The 11,851-nt window shown below is 44.5% G+C and overlaps 1 protein-coding gene across 1 annotated transcript in view; it reads right to left on the reverse strand.

The window, feature by feature from the left end:
- The window catches only part of LOC126428110 (uncharacterized), a 78,775-nt gene extending 67,202 nt beyond the window's left edge, over positions 1-11,573 (reverse strand). The window contains exon 1 of the mRNA XM_050090014.1: positions 11,451-11,573. The gene's annotated coding sequence lies outside the window, so the exon portion shown is untranslated. The remainder of the gene's footprint in view (positions 1-11,450) is intronic.
- Between the last annotated feature and the right edge of the window lie 278 nt (positions 11,574-11,851).

Genomic DNA, 11,851 nt, shown 5'->3' on the forward strand with positions numbered 1-11,851 from the left:
TATTCGCAGGTCTGATGATGGTTTTATAGAAAAAACCGAAACCGGTTACTCATTAAAACAGACATAACGTGATCAAGACTGAACTTTAATCTAAATATTATAGCAATTGAATACGGCGCCTTGCTAGGTCGTAGCAATTGACTTAGCTGAAGGCTATGCTATCTTCTCGGCAATTGAGAGAGTCTTCGTCAGTGTAGCATCGCTAGCAAAGTCGGCTGTACAACTGGGGCGAGTGCTAGTAAGTCTCTCTAGACCTGCCGTGTGGTGGCGCTCGGTCTGCTATCATTGACAGTGGCGACACGCGGGTCCGACGTATACTAGTGGACCGCGGCCGATTTAAAGGCTACCACCTAGCAAGTGTGGTGTCTGGCGGTGACACCACAATTTCGACACCTACACGGGCTTTGTTTTTCCTTGGCACAATGGCATCTGTCAGCAGAACAATGCAAAGAGTAACAGTGTTCACGGTATACGGGCGTGGGTTGAAGAGCACCAGGGTGTGTTTACCATACTCTCCTATCCACCAAACTTCCCGCATTTAAACCCAGTCCAGAATCTGTGAGACCACCACAAACGGGCTCGTAACGTCGTGGATCCTCGACTGAGAAACCTACTGCAGCTGGACATGGTACTGGAATTGACACGGCTCCATATCCCTGTCAGTACCCTCAAGAAACCCACTGACTGTTTTCGTGAATATCCATGCTGCAAAAGGTGGTTATTCACCCTCTTGACAGATGGTCAGATTGAAGCGACTGGTCCGTGCATGTTGAAGAAGCGAGAAATGCTCTGACACACGAATTTACAGTTTAGAGGTTAGGCTCCTGGCCGTGTATGCGGAAGGAGGTAAAATCGGATTCTCACCTGGCTTTAGAGATTTTCGTTTGCCTTGCTTATTTAATCTGAATGATACGATGACTACTTTGTAAAGGTCATTACATTTTGCTACGAGATGCTTCACCAATCCAACTTGTCTATATTAAACAATGGTCCCTTTTCCATGCGTTTTTTAAATAAGACGAAGCTGCAATATTCACGAAAACTCTAAGTGGCAACCGTGACAAGGCCATTGTCGCCAGTTTGAATAAACAAATTTCGTATTATTCGTGTTGTTGGAGGTGCTTTGAGTTAAGAAACCTCAGCCTCAAACTAGTGATAGGTTTCACTTCTTTACGAGAAAAGAATGAAAGATGGTTGGAACTTCATCTTGCTGGCTGCGGGAGACAAGTATTCGTCATGTCACATGGAAGCAATAGTTTACTATTGACGCCTTAAAATTGCCATTAAAGTTGCATTCATCATCTAATCATTAATAAATAGATTAATTAATAACTGTTGTCGCAGTCGTTAGTACTCTAAGGTCTGCACAACTGAGGGATGCAAATACAAGTGGTACAAGTGAATTTCATACGAAAAATGATCTGAATGGACATTCTGAAAGGCAAAGTGAGGATCTGTTCTGGCTAGACGAAGAGCAAGCGATTTCATGCAGAGTGCTGTGCCCTGTGACGATAAAATTTAAGCTCTAAGCCATTGCCTGGACTGCATTCAGAATACAACTAAGAGAACTGAAATAGTCGATAGAAGGAGATTTGCTTGTATCTTTAATAAAGGTTCAGATACCGTATGCACTTTTTTGAAAGTACAGAAATAGCCTAACTGTATGCTCTTACGAGTACTCATAGTAGTATTTATGCATCTTTAAATTGGCCATATTTTGAAATACCGCTTGTACATCTCGAAGCAACATCAGAATACTGACACGGTACATGATAAGGTTCTTGGATGTGGCCATATATATATATATATATATATATATATATATATATATATATATATATATATATATATATACAGGGTGAGTCACCTAACGCTACCGCTGGATATATTTCGTAAACCACATCAAATACTGACGAATCGATTCCACAGACCGAACGTGAGGAGAGGGGCGAGTGTAATTGGTTAATACAAACCATAAAAAAATGCACGGAAGTATGTTTTTTAACACAAACCTACGTTTTTTTAAATGGAACCGCGTTAGTTTTGTTAGCACATCTGAACATACCAACAAATACGTAATCAGTGCCGTTTGTTGCATTGTAAAATGTTAATTACATCCGGAGATATTGTAACCTAAAGTTGACGCTTGAGTACCACTCCTCCGCTGTTCGATCGTGTGTATCGGAGAGCACCGAATTACGTAGGGTTCCAAAGGGAACGGTGATGGACCTTAGGTACAGAAGAGACTGGAACAGCACATTACGTCCACATGCTAACACCTTTTTATTGGTCTTTTCCACTGACGCACATGTACATTACCATGAGGGGTGAGGTACACGTTCGACGGGCGTTTCATAGGACGTGGAGGACGCATAAATTGGCCAGCCCGTTCTCCTGATCTTACACCTCTGGACTTCTTTCTGTGGGGTACGTTAAAGGAGAATGTGTACCGTGATGTGCCTACAATCCTAGAGGATATGAAACAACGTATTGTGGCAGCCTGCGGCGACATTACACCAGATGTACTGCGGCGTGTACGACATTCATTACGCCAGAGATTGCAATTGTGTGCAACAAATGATGGCCACCACATTGAACATCTATTGGCCTGACATGTCGGGAAACACTCTATTCCACTCCGTAATTGAAAACGGAAACCACGTGTGTACGTGTACCTAACCCCTCTTGGTAATGTACATGTGCGTCAGTGAAAAAGACCAATAAAATGGTGTTAGCATGTGGACGTAATGTGTTGTTCCAGTCTCTTCTGTACCTAAGGTCCATCACCGTTCCCTTTGGATCACTACGTAATTCGGTGCTCTCCGATACACACGATCGAACAGCGGAGGAGTGGTACTCAAGCGTCAACTTTAGGTTACAATATCTCCGGATGTAATTAACATTTTACAATGCAACAAACGGCACTGATTACGTATTTGTTTATATGTTCAGATGTGCTAACAAAACTAACGGGGATCCATTTAAAAAAACGTAGGTTTGCGTTAAAAAACACACTTCCGTGCATTTTTGTATGGTTTGTGTTAACCATTTACGCTAGCCCCTCTCCTCACGTTCGGTCTGTGGAATCGGTTCGTCAGTATTTGATGTGGTTTACGAAATATATCCAGCGGTAATGTTAGGTGACTCACCCTGTATACACAGGGTGGTCCATTGATAGTGACCAGGCCAAATATCTCACGAAATAAGCATCAAACGAAGAAACTGCAAAGAACGAAACTCGTCTAATTTGAAGAAGGAAACCAGATGGCGCTGCCATAGGTCAAACATATATCAACAGTGTTTTTTAAAATAGGAACCCCCATTTTTATTACATATTCGTGTAGTACGTAAAGAAATATGAACGTTTTAGTTGGACCACTATTTTCGCTTTGTGATAGATGGCACTGTAGTAGTCACAAACGTATAAGTACGTGGTATCACGTAACATTACGCCAGTGCGGACGGTATGTGCTTCGTGATACATTACCAGTGTTAAAATTGACCGTTTACCAATTGCGGAAAAGGTCGATATCGTGTTGATGTATGGCTATTGTGATAAAAATGCCCAATGGGCGTGTGCTATGTATCCTGAACGGTATCCTGGACGACATCATCCAAGTGTCCGGACCGTTCGCCGGATAGTTGCGTTATATAAGGAAACAGGAAGTGTTCAGCCACATGCGAAACGTCAACCACGACCTGCAACAAATGATGATGCCCAAGTAGGTGTTTTAGCTGCTGTCGCGGCTAATCCGCACATCAGTAGCAGACAAACTGCGCGAGAATCGGGAATCTCAAAAACGTCGGTGTTGAGAATGCTACATCAAGATCTATTGCACCCGTACCATACTTCTATGCACCAGGAATTGCATGGCGACGACTTTGAACGTCGTGTACAGTTCTACCACTGGGCACAAGAGAAATTACGGGACGATGACAGACTTTTTGCACGCGTTCTATTTAGCGACGAAGCGTCATTCACCAACAGCGGTAACGTAAATCGGCATAATATGCACTATTCGGCAACGGAAAATCCACGATGGCTGCGACAAGTGGAACATCAGCGACCTTGGAGGGTTAATGTATGGTGCGCCATTATGGGAGGAAGGTTAACTGTCCCCCATTTTATCGATGGCAATCTAAATGGTGCAATGTATGACGATTTCCTGCGTAATGTTCTACCGATGTTACTACAAGATGTTTCACTGCATGACAGAATGGCGATGCACTTCCAACTTGATGGATGTCCGGCACATAGCTCGCGCGCGGTTGAAGCGGTATTGAATAGTATATTTCATGACAGGTGAATTCGTCGTCGAAGCACCATACCCTGGCCTGCATGTTCACCGGATCTGATCTAACGTCCCGGCATTTCTTTCCGTGGGGAAATTTTAAGGATATCTGCTATCGTGATCCACCGACAACGCCCGACAATATGCGTCAGCGCATTGTGAATGGATGTGAGCACGTTAAGGAAGCCGAACTACTCGCTGTTGAGAGGAATGTCGTTACACGTATTGCCAAACGCTTGAGATTGACGGACATCATTTTGAGCATTTATTGCATTAATGTGGTATTTACTGGTAATCGGCCGGCCGGTGTGGCCGTGCAGTTGTAAGCGCTTCAGTTTGGAACCGCGTGACCGCTACGGTCGCGGGTTCGAATCCTGCCTCGGCCATGGATGTGTGTGATGTCCTTAGGTTAGTTAGGTTTGAGTAGTTCTAAGTTCTAGGGGACTGATGACCTCAGAAGTTAAGTTCCATAGTGCTCAGAGCCATGTGAACCATTTTTTTTACAGGTAATCACGCTGTAACAGCATGCGTTCTCAGAAATGCTAAGTTCACAAAGGTACGTGTATCACATTGGGACAACGATATAAAATGTTCAAACGTACCTATGTTCTGTATTTTAATTTAAAAAAACCTACCTGTTAGTAACAGTTCGTCTACATTGTGAGCCATATGTTTGTGACTATTGCAGCGCCATCTATCACAAAGCGAAACAAGCGGTCCAACTAAAACATTCATTTTTCTTTACGTACTACACGAATATGTAATAAAAATGGGGGTTCCTTTTTAAATGGCTCTGAGCACTATTGGACTTAACATCTGAGGTCATCAGTCCCCTAGAACTTACAACTACTTAAACCTAACCAACCTAAGGACACCACACACATCCATGCCCGAGGCAGGATTCGAACCTGCGCGGTTCCAGACTGTAGCGCCTAGAACCGCTCGGCCACATCGACCATCTGCGTATTTAAGCTGGCCGCGGTGGTCTAGCTGTTCTAGGCGCTCAGTCCGGAACAGCGCGACTGCTACGGTCGCCGGTTCGAATCCTGCCTCAGGCATGGATGTGTGTGATGTCCTTAGGTTAGTTAGGTTTAAGTAGTTCTAAGTTCTAGGGGACTGATGACCACAGATGTTAAGTCCCATAGTGCTCAGAGCCATTTGAACTATTTGAACCCTATTTAAAAAAACGCAGTTGATATCCGTTTGACCTATGGCAGCGACATCTAGCGGAACAACCATAGCACCTTCTGGTTTCCCCCTCCAAGCTAGACAAGTTTCTTTCTTTGTAGTTTTTTCGTATGACGCTTTCGTGAGATTTTTGGCCCGGTCACGATCAATGGACCACCCTGTATATATATATATATATATATATATATATATATATATATATATATATATATATATATATATATATAGGGAATGTGATAAAATGTTTGATCTCTCTGAAAAGGCACAGACGCACTTCAAATATCTGTTTGTTCCCCACGACAGAAAGGAGCAGTGAAGCAGCTCAGCAGAATGTTTTCCGTAGTGGAAATGAAAGCACAACACTGTATTTCTACTAAACCCATCTGTGTCACACCATAGGAGAAAGTTGCTACAGAGACGGAAGGAAATACAATACAACACAGGAATATCAGACGTATCTGTATTAACAAACAAAATCCTCTAATACTGCAGTTCAAATATTCAGTAACCCGTGATCTCGAGTTCATAGGAGCGGACTTTAGGAGCGCCCCATCAATATCTCTTCGGTAGCCTTTGTATCAAGAAGCATTTTCAATAAAATTGGAAAAATGGAAAAATCTTATAAAGACATACAAGTACAATCTTCCACATAATCATGAGTTGTATAAGAATATATTCCCCTCACAAGCAGCAGTTACCGTGGGTGTAAGAAGAAGAAGATGCGGAGAAAGAAGACGGCGTGGTCAGAGAGGGGGACAAGAAAGGCTGAAAAATGTGCATCACACGTGTTGCCAAGGAGGCTATCTCCAAGAAATACCGTAGAAGGACGTGATTTAGATTCTACTGACACTGACTGTCAGGGGGTTATTGAAAGTGCCTATGAATAATCTCTTGTACACTTTGGAGCCGCACCAATGTATTTTCGTGTCGGTATTTTAATTTTATTTACTATTTATCTATCGTTTTTCAGCTTGTTACATGAATTTCGCTATATATACTGACTTATTGTTGTTCTTCAATCGACATGTATTGTACTATGTATATCATGTGGGTTGTACCAAAATGTCTTCAAGACATAACACAGCAAATGAAATGTTTTTGCACTAGTACAAGTTTAAAAAGTCTTAAGACGCAAGTAGTATAAGTATTTATAGTATATATATGATATATATAATATATAATATATTTTTATAATATATACTACCTAAAACTGGGTTGTTATTGTTGTTGTCATCTTCAGTCTCAAGGCTGGTTTGATTCCGTTCTCCATGCTACTGTAGTCCGTGCAAGACTTTTCATTTTTGAATAACTACTGCAACCCACATCCTTCTGAAACTGCTTACTGTATTCCTCCTTGGTTTTCCCCTACATTTTTGTCCCGCAGAGTCTTCTATTAGTTACGTGATACAGCCATTTAATCTTCAGCATTCTCCTGTACCACCATATTCTAAAAGCTTTTATTCGCTTCTTGTCCAAACTGTTTATCATCCATGTTTCACTTCCATTCACGGCTACACTCCATACAAATATTCCACAAAAGACTGCCTCTCTTAAATGTGTATTCGAAGTGAAGAAATTTCGCTTCTTCAGACACGGTTTTCATGCCAGTGCCAGTCTACATTTTATATCCTCTCTTCTTCGGCCACCATCAGTTATTTTTCTGTCCAAATAGCAAAACTCATCTACTTCTTTCAGGTCATTTCTTTACCTAATTACCTTAGCACCAGCTGATTTAGTTCAACTACATTCCATTTCCCTCGCTTTGCTTTTCTCGATATTTATCTTATATCCTACTTTCAAGACAACTATATGCATACTACTATACAAGGACTAATTGGCTATTAGGAAAAAAAGTATCAGATGTTTAGACAGTACGACACATAATTTATAAACAGCTATTTAACTTTGGCAGTCACTTACTCAGTTTGTTTCAGCAAGCACTTGGATTATTCGTACTGTCTGCCCCTCAGTTAGTGTCACAGTAGTGGTGCGATCGACTTTTTGAAACTATCTATACAGTGATGCGGGTTAAGATCCCATGTACAACACGCTGGGAGCCACTCAGCCTGATGCAAAGAAAAAATATAATAAAATTAAAAATTAAAAAAAAAATAGAATTCTGTGTGACACTGAATAGCGTTAAAAAGTGCAGTAAATAGTATCGTTGCAAGGTGTAATGGGTAACATAAGAGCTTCTGCTCCAGGAGATAGTGGGTTCGAATTTCGTCAGACGTACTAACGTTTCCTTTATTTTGAAATCTTCATCGAAATGACTTCGATCATAATTGTTGTTCATTTAATTGGTTTAAATGTAATTTTCTTAAATTTCTTTTCCTTTGTCATATCGGTTTAATCACCATATGAAGTTTTTCGTTTGTTCATTTCTTCCTTATATTATTCTTTGCTCAGTACCAACTAAATTTCTTCATATTTGTCTATCATAATATTCAATTACTTGAAAATTCCGATCTATCTGCTAAAAACAAAAGATGAAATAATCTATTTTTATTTGTGGAACGGTATGAAACCAACAATAATCAACACACAAACATTTAAAATATAACCTAAATATCTGTTGCACTGGGGACAAAATAATACCGATGAAAATTACGTGGAAGATGGGTTTATAAGTAAAACGAAATTCGTGCAAAATGAGACATAGATGAACGCCATTAGGTCGACAAATAAACAGGGTGATAAAACAAAAGAAATTAATAAAAAAAACACATGAACAAATACTACAAGCGGAGAAAGAATGATAGCAACAAAATGAGAACAAACGAAGTTGACATTATGATAAAAATAATGGGACAAAGGAATGGAACTAAAGATTACATTTGCATTAATTAATTGAATAAAAATTATGATCAAAGTTATTTTGATAAAGATTTAAAAATAAAAGAAGTTTAGAACACTGGACAAGGTTGGAACACGCAACTTAGTGCATTTGACGCTGTTATGCCATCCAGTGGACAACACAAGACTGTACAAGTAAACTCTTATGACGCTGTTGAGTGTCACACAGAATTTCGATTTTTTTCGTCACTTACTGACTGGCTGCAGCGTGTGATACTTGGAATTTTAACCTACACTAAAGCGCCAAAAAACTGGTATAGGCATGGGTATTCAAATAAAGGGATATGCGTGTGATGGAATTGTAACCTACAGTGAAGAGCCAAAAAACTGTTATAGGCATGGGTATTCAAATACAGACATATGTAAACAGATATAAAACGGCCCTGCGGTCGGCAACGCCTATATAACACAACAAGTGTCATGCAGTTGTTGGAGCGGTTCCTGCTGATACAGTGGCAAGTTATCAAGATTTAAATAAGTTTGAACGTGGTGTTATAGTCGGCGGACGAGCGACAGGACACAGCATATCGTAGGTAGCGATGAAATGATGATTTTACCATACGACTATTTCACGAGTGTACTGTGAATATCAAGAATCAGGTAAAACATCATATCTCTGAAATCGCTGCGTTCAGGAAAAGATCCTGCAAGAACGGGACCGCCGACGACTGAAGAGAATCTTTCAACGTGACAGATGTACAACCCTTCCGCAAACAGCTGCAGTTTTCAGTGCTGGGCCATCAACAAGTGTCAGCGTGAGAACTATCGAAAGAAAGATCATCGATATGTGCTTTGGGAGCAGAAGGCCACCTCGTGTACCCTTGATGACTGCACGACACAAAGCTTTACGCCTCGCCTTGGCCGGTCAACACTGACATTGGACTGTTGATGGCTGGAAACGTGTTTTCTGTTGGGACGAGTCTCGTTTCAAATTCTATCAAATGGATGTACGTATACAGGTATAGAAACAACCTCAAGAATCCACGGACACTGCATGCTAGTAGGGGAGTGTTGAAACTGCTGGAAGCTCTGTAATGACGTTGGGCGTGAGCAGTTGAAGTGATATGGGATCCCTGATAAGTCTAGATACGACTGACATCCTTCAGATCACCTGTGTCCATTCATGTCCATTGTGCATTCCAATGGACTTGGGAAATTCCAGCAAGGCAATGCGACATTGCCTCCAGAATTGATACAAAGTGGCTCCAGGTACACTCTTCAGAGTTGAAACTCTTCTGCTGTCCACCAAACTCGCAGGCATGAACATTATTGAGTATACCTGGGATGCCTTGCAACGTCCTGTTCAGAAGAGACTTCCACCCCCACCTACTCCTATGGATTTACTCCAACCACTGGTACTCTTACGGATTTATGGACAGCCTTGCAGGATTGATGGTGTCAGTTCCCTCCAGCACTACTTCAGACATTAGTCGAGTCCCATGCTACGTGGTGTTGCGGCACTTCTGCATGCTCGGCGGTGCCCTATGTGATATTCGGCAGGTATACCAGTTTCTTTGTATCTTCAGTGTTCATCACCGTGTACATACACTCCTGGAAATGGAAAAAAATACACATTGACACCGGTGTGTCAGACCCACCATACTTGCTCCGGACACTGCGAGAGGGCTGTACAAGCAATGATCACACGCACGGCACAGCGGACACACCAGGAACCGCGGTGTTGGCCGTCGAATGGCGCTAGCTGCGCAGCATTTGTGCACCGCCGCCGTCAGTGTCAGCCAGTTTGCCGTGGCATACGGAGCTCCATCGCAGTCTTTAACACTGGTAGCATGCCGCGACAGCGTGGACGTGAACCGTATGTGCAGTTGACGGACTTTGAGCGAGGGCGTATAGTGGGCATGCGGGAGGCCGGGTGGACGTACCGCCGAATTGCTCAACACGTGGGGCGTGAGGTCTCCACAGTACATCGATGTTGTCGCCAGTGGTCGGCGGAAGGTGCACGTGCCCGTTGACCTGGGACCGGACCGCAGCGACGCACGGATGCACGCCAAGACCGTAGGATCCTACGCAGTGCCGTAGGGGACCGCACCGCCACTTCCCAGCAAATTAGGGACACTGTTGCTCCTGGGGTATCGGCGAGGACCATTCGCAACCGTCTCCATGAAGCTGGGCTACGGTCCCGCACACCGTTAGGCCGTCTTCCGCTCACGCCCCAACATCGTGCAGCCCGCCTCCAGTGGTGTCGCGACAGGCGTGAATGGAGGGACGAATGGAGACGTGTCGTCTTCAGCGATGAGAGTCGCTTCTGCCTTGGTGCCAATGATGGTCGTATGCGTGTTTGGCGCCGTGCAGGTGAGCGCCACAATCAGGACTGCATACGACCGAGGCACACAGGGCCAACACCCAGCATCATGGTGCGGGGAGCGATCTCCTACACTGGCCGTACACCACTGGTGATCGTCGAGGGGACACTGAATAGTGCACGGTACATCCAAACCGTCATCGAACTCATCGTTCTACCATTCCTAGACCGGCGAGGGAACTTGCTGTTCCAACAGGACAATGCACGTCCGCATGTATCCCGTGCCACCCAACGTGCTCTAGAAGGTGTAAGTGAACTACTCTGGCCAGCAAGATCTCCGGATCTGTCCCCCATTGAGCATGTTTGGGACTGGATGAAGCGTCGTCTCACGCGGTCCGCACGTCCAGCACGAACGCTGGTCCAACTGAGGCGCCAGGTGGAAATGGCATGGCAAGCCGTTCCACGGGACTACATCCAGCATCTCTACAATCGTCTCCATGGGAGAATAGCAGCCTGCATTGCTGCGAAAGGTGGATATACACTGTACTAGTGCCGACATTGTGCATGCTCTGTTGCCTGTGTCTATGTGCCTGTGGTTCTGTCAGTGTGATCATGTGATGTATCTGACCCCAGGAATGTGTCAATAAAGTTTCCCCTTCCTGGGACAATGAATTCACGGTGTTCTTATTTCAATTTCCAGGAGTGTAGTTTCAAGAAGTCAATCACACCATTGGGGACGTCTCATTGTGAGATGAGGCGACAAGCATAATACTGAAAGCGCAGCCTCAGGCTAGTGACAGCTCTCTCCTCTTGTCAGAACATGGAAGAGCAGAAGTGGGAACTGTACGTACCTTGCTCCCTGTGAGCTGCAGGTACTCCAGGTGGGGAGTGACGGAGAAGACGCTCTCGTCGACGGTGGCGAGGTCGGCGACCGCCCGCGCCTCGACGCGCCTCAGCAGCGGCGTCCTGGAGAGGGCGTCCGCGGGCAGCGCGACGAGGGGGGCGGCGCGCCACGACAGGCGCAGCGTCGCGACGCCGGGGGGCACGCAGGGGGGCACCGCCAGGGGGGACGCGACGCGCGAGCAGTCCGCCAGGCAGCCGAACACGAAGCAGGGGCAGCCGCCCGCAGGGGTGGCCCCAGCGCCGTCGCACGCCGCCAGCGCCGCCGCGGCCGCCGCCAGCACCAGCGCCCCGGCCGCGGCCGGCCACACCTGAGGAGGAGCGCGCGGGTCGAAACGCCACAGGAGCCAAA

This window comes from Schistocerca serialis, chromosome 12, assembly GCF_023864345.2.
Source record: "Schistocerca serialis cubense isolate TAMUIC-IGC-003099 chromosome 12, iqSchSeri2.2, whole genome shotgun sequence".
NCBI classification, from domain to species: domain Eukaryota; kingdom Metazoa; phylum Arthropoda; class Insecta; order Orthoptera; family Acrididae; genus Schistocerca; species Schistocerca serialis.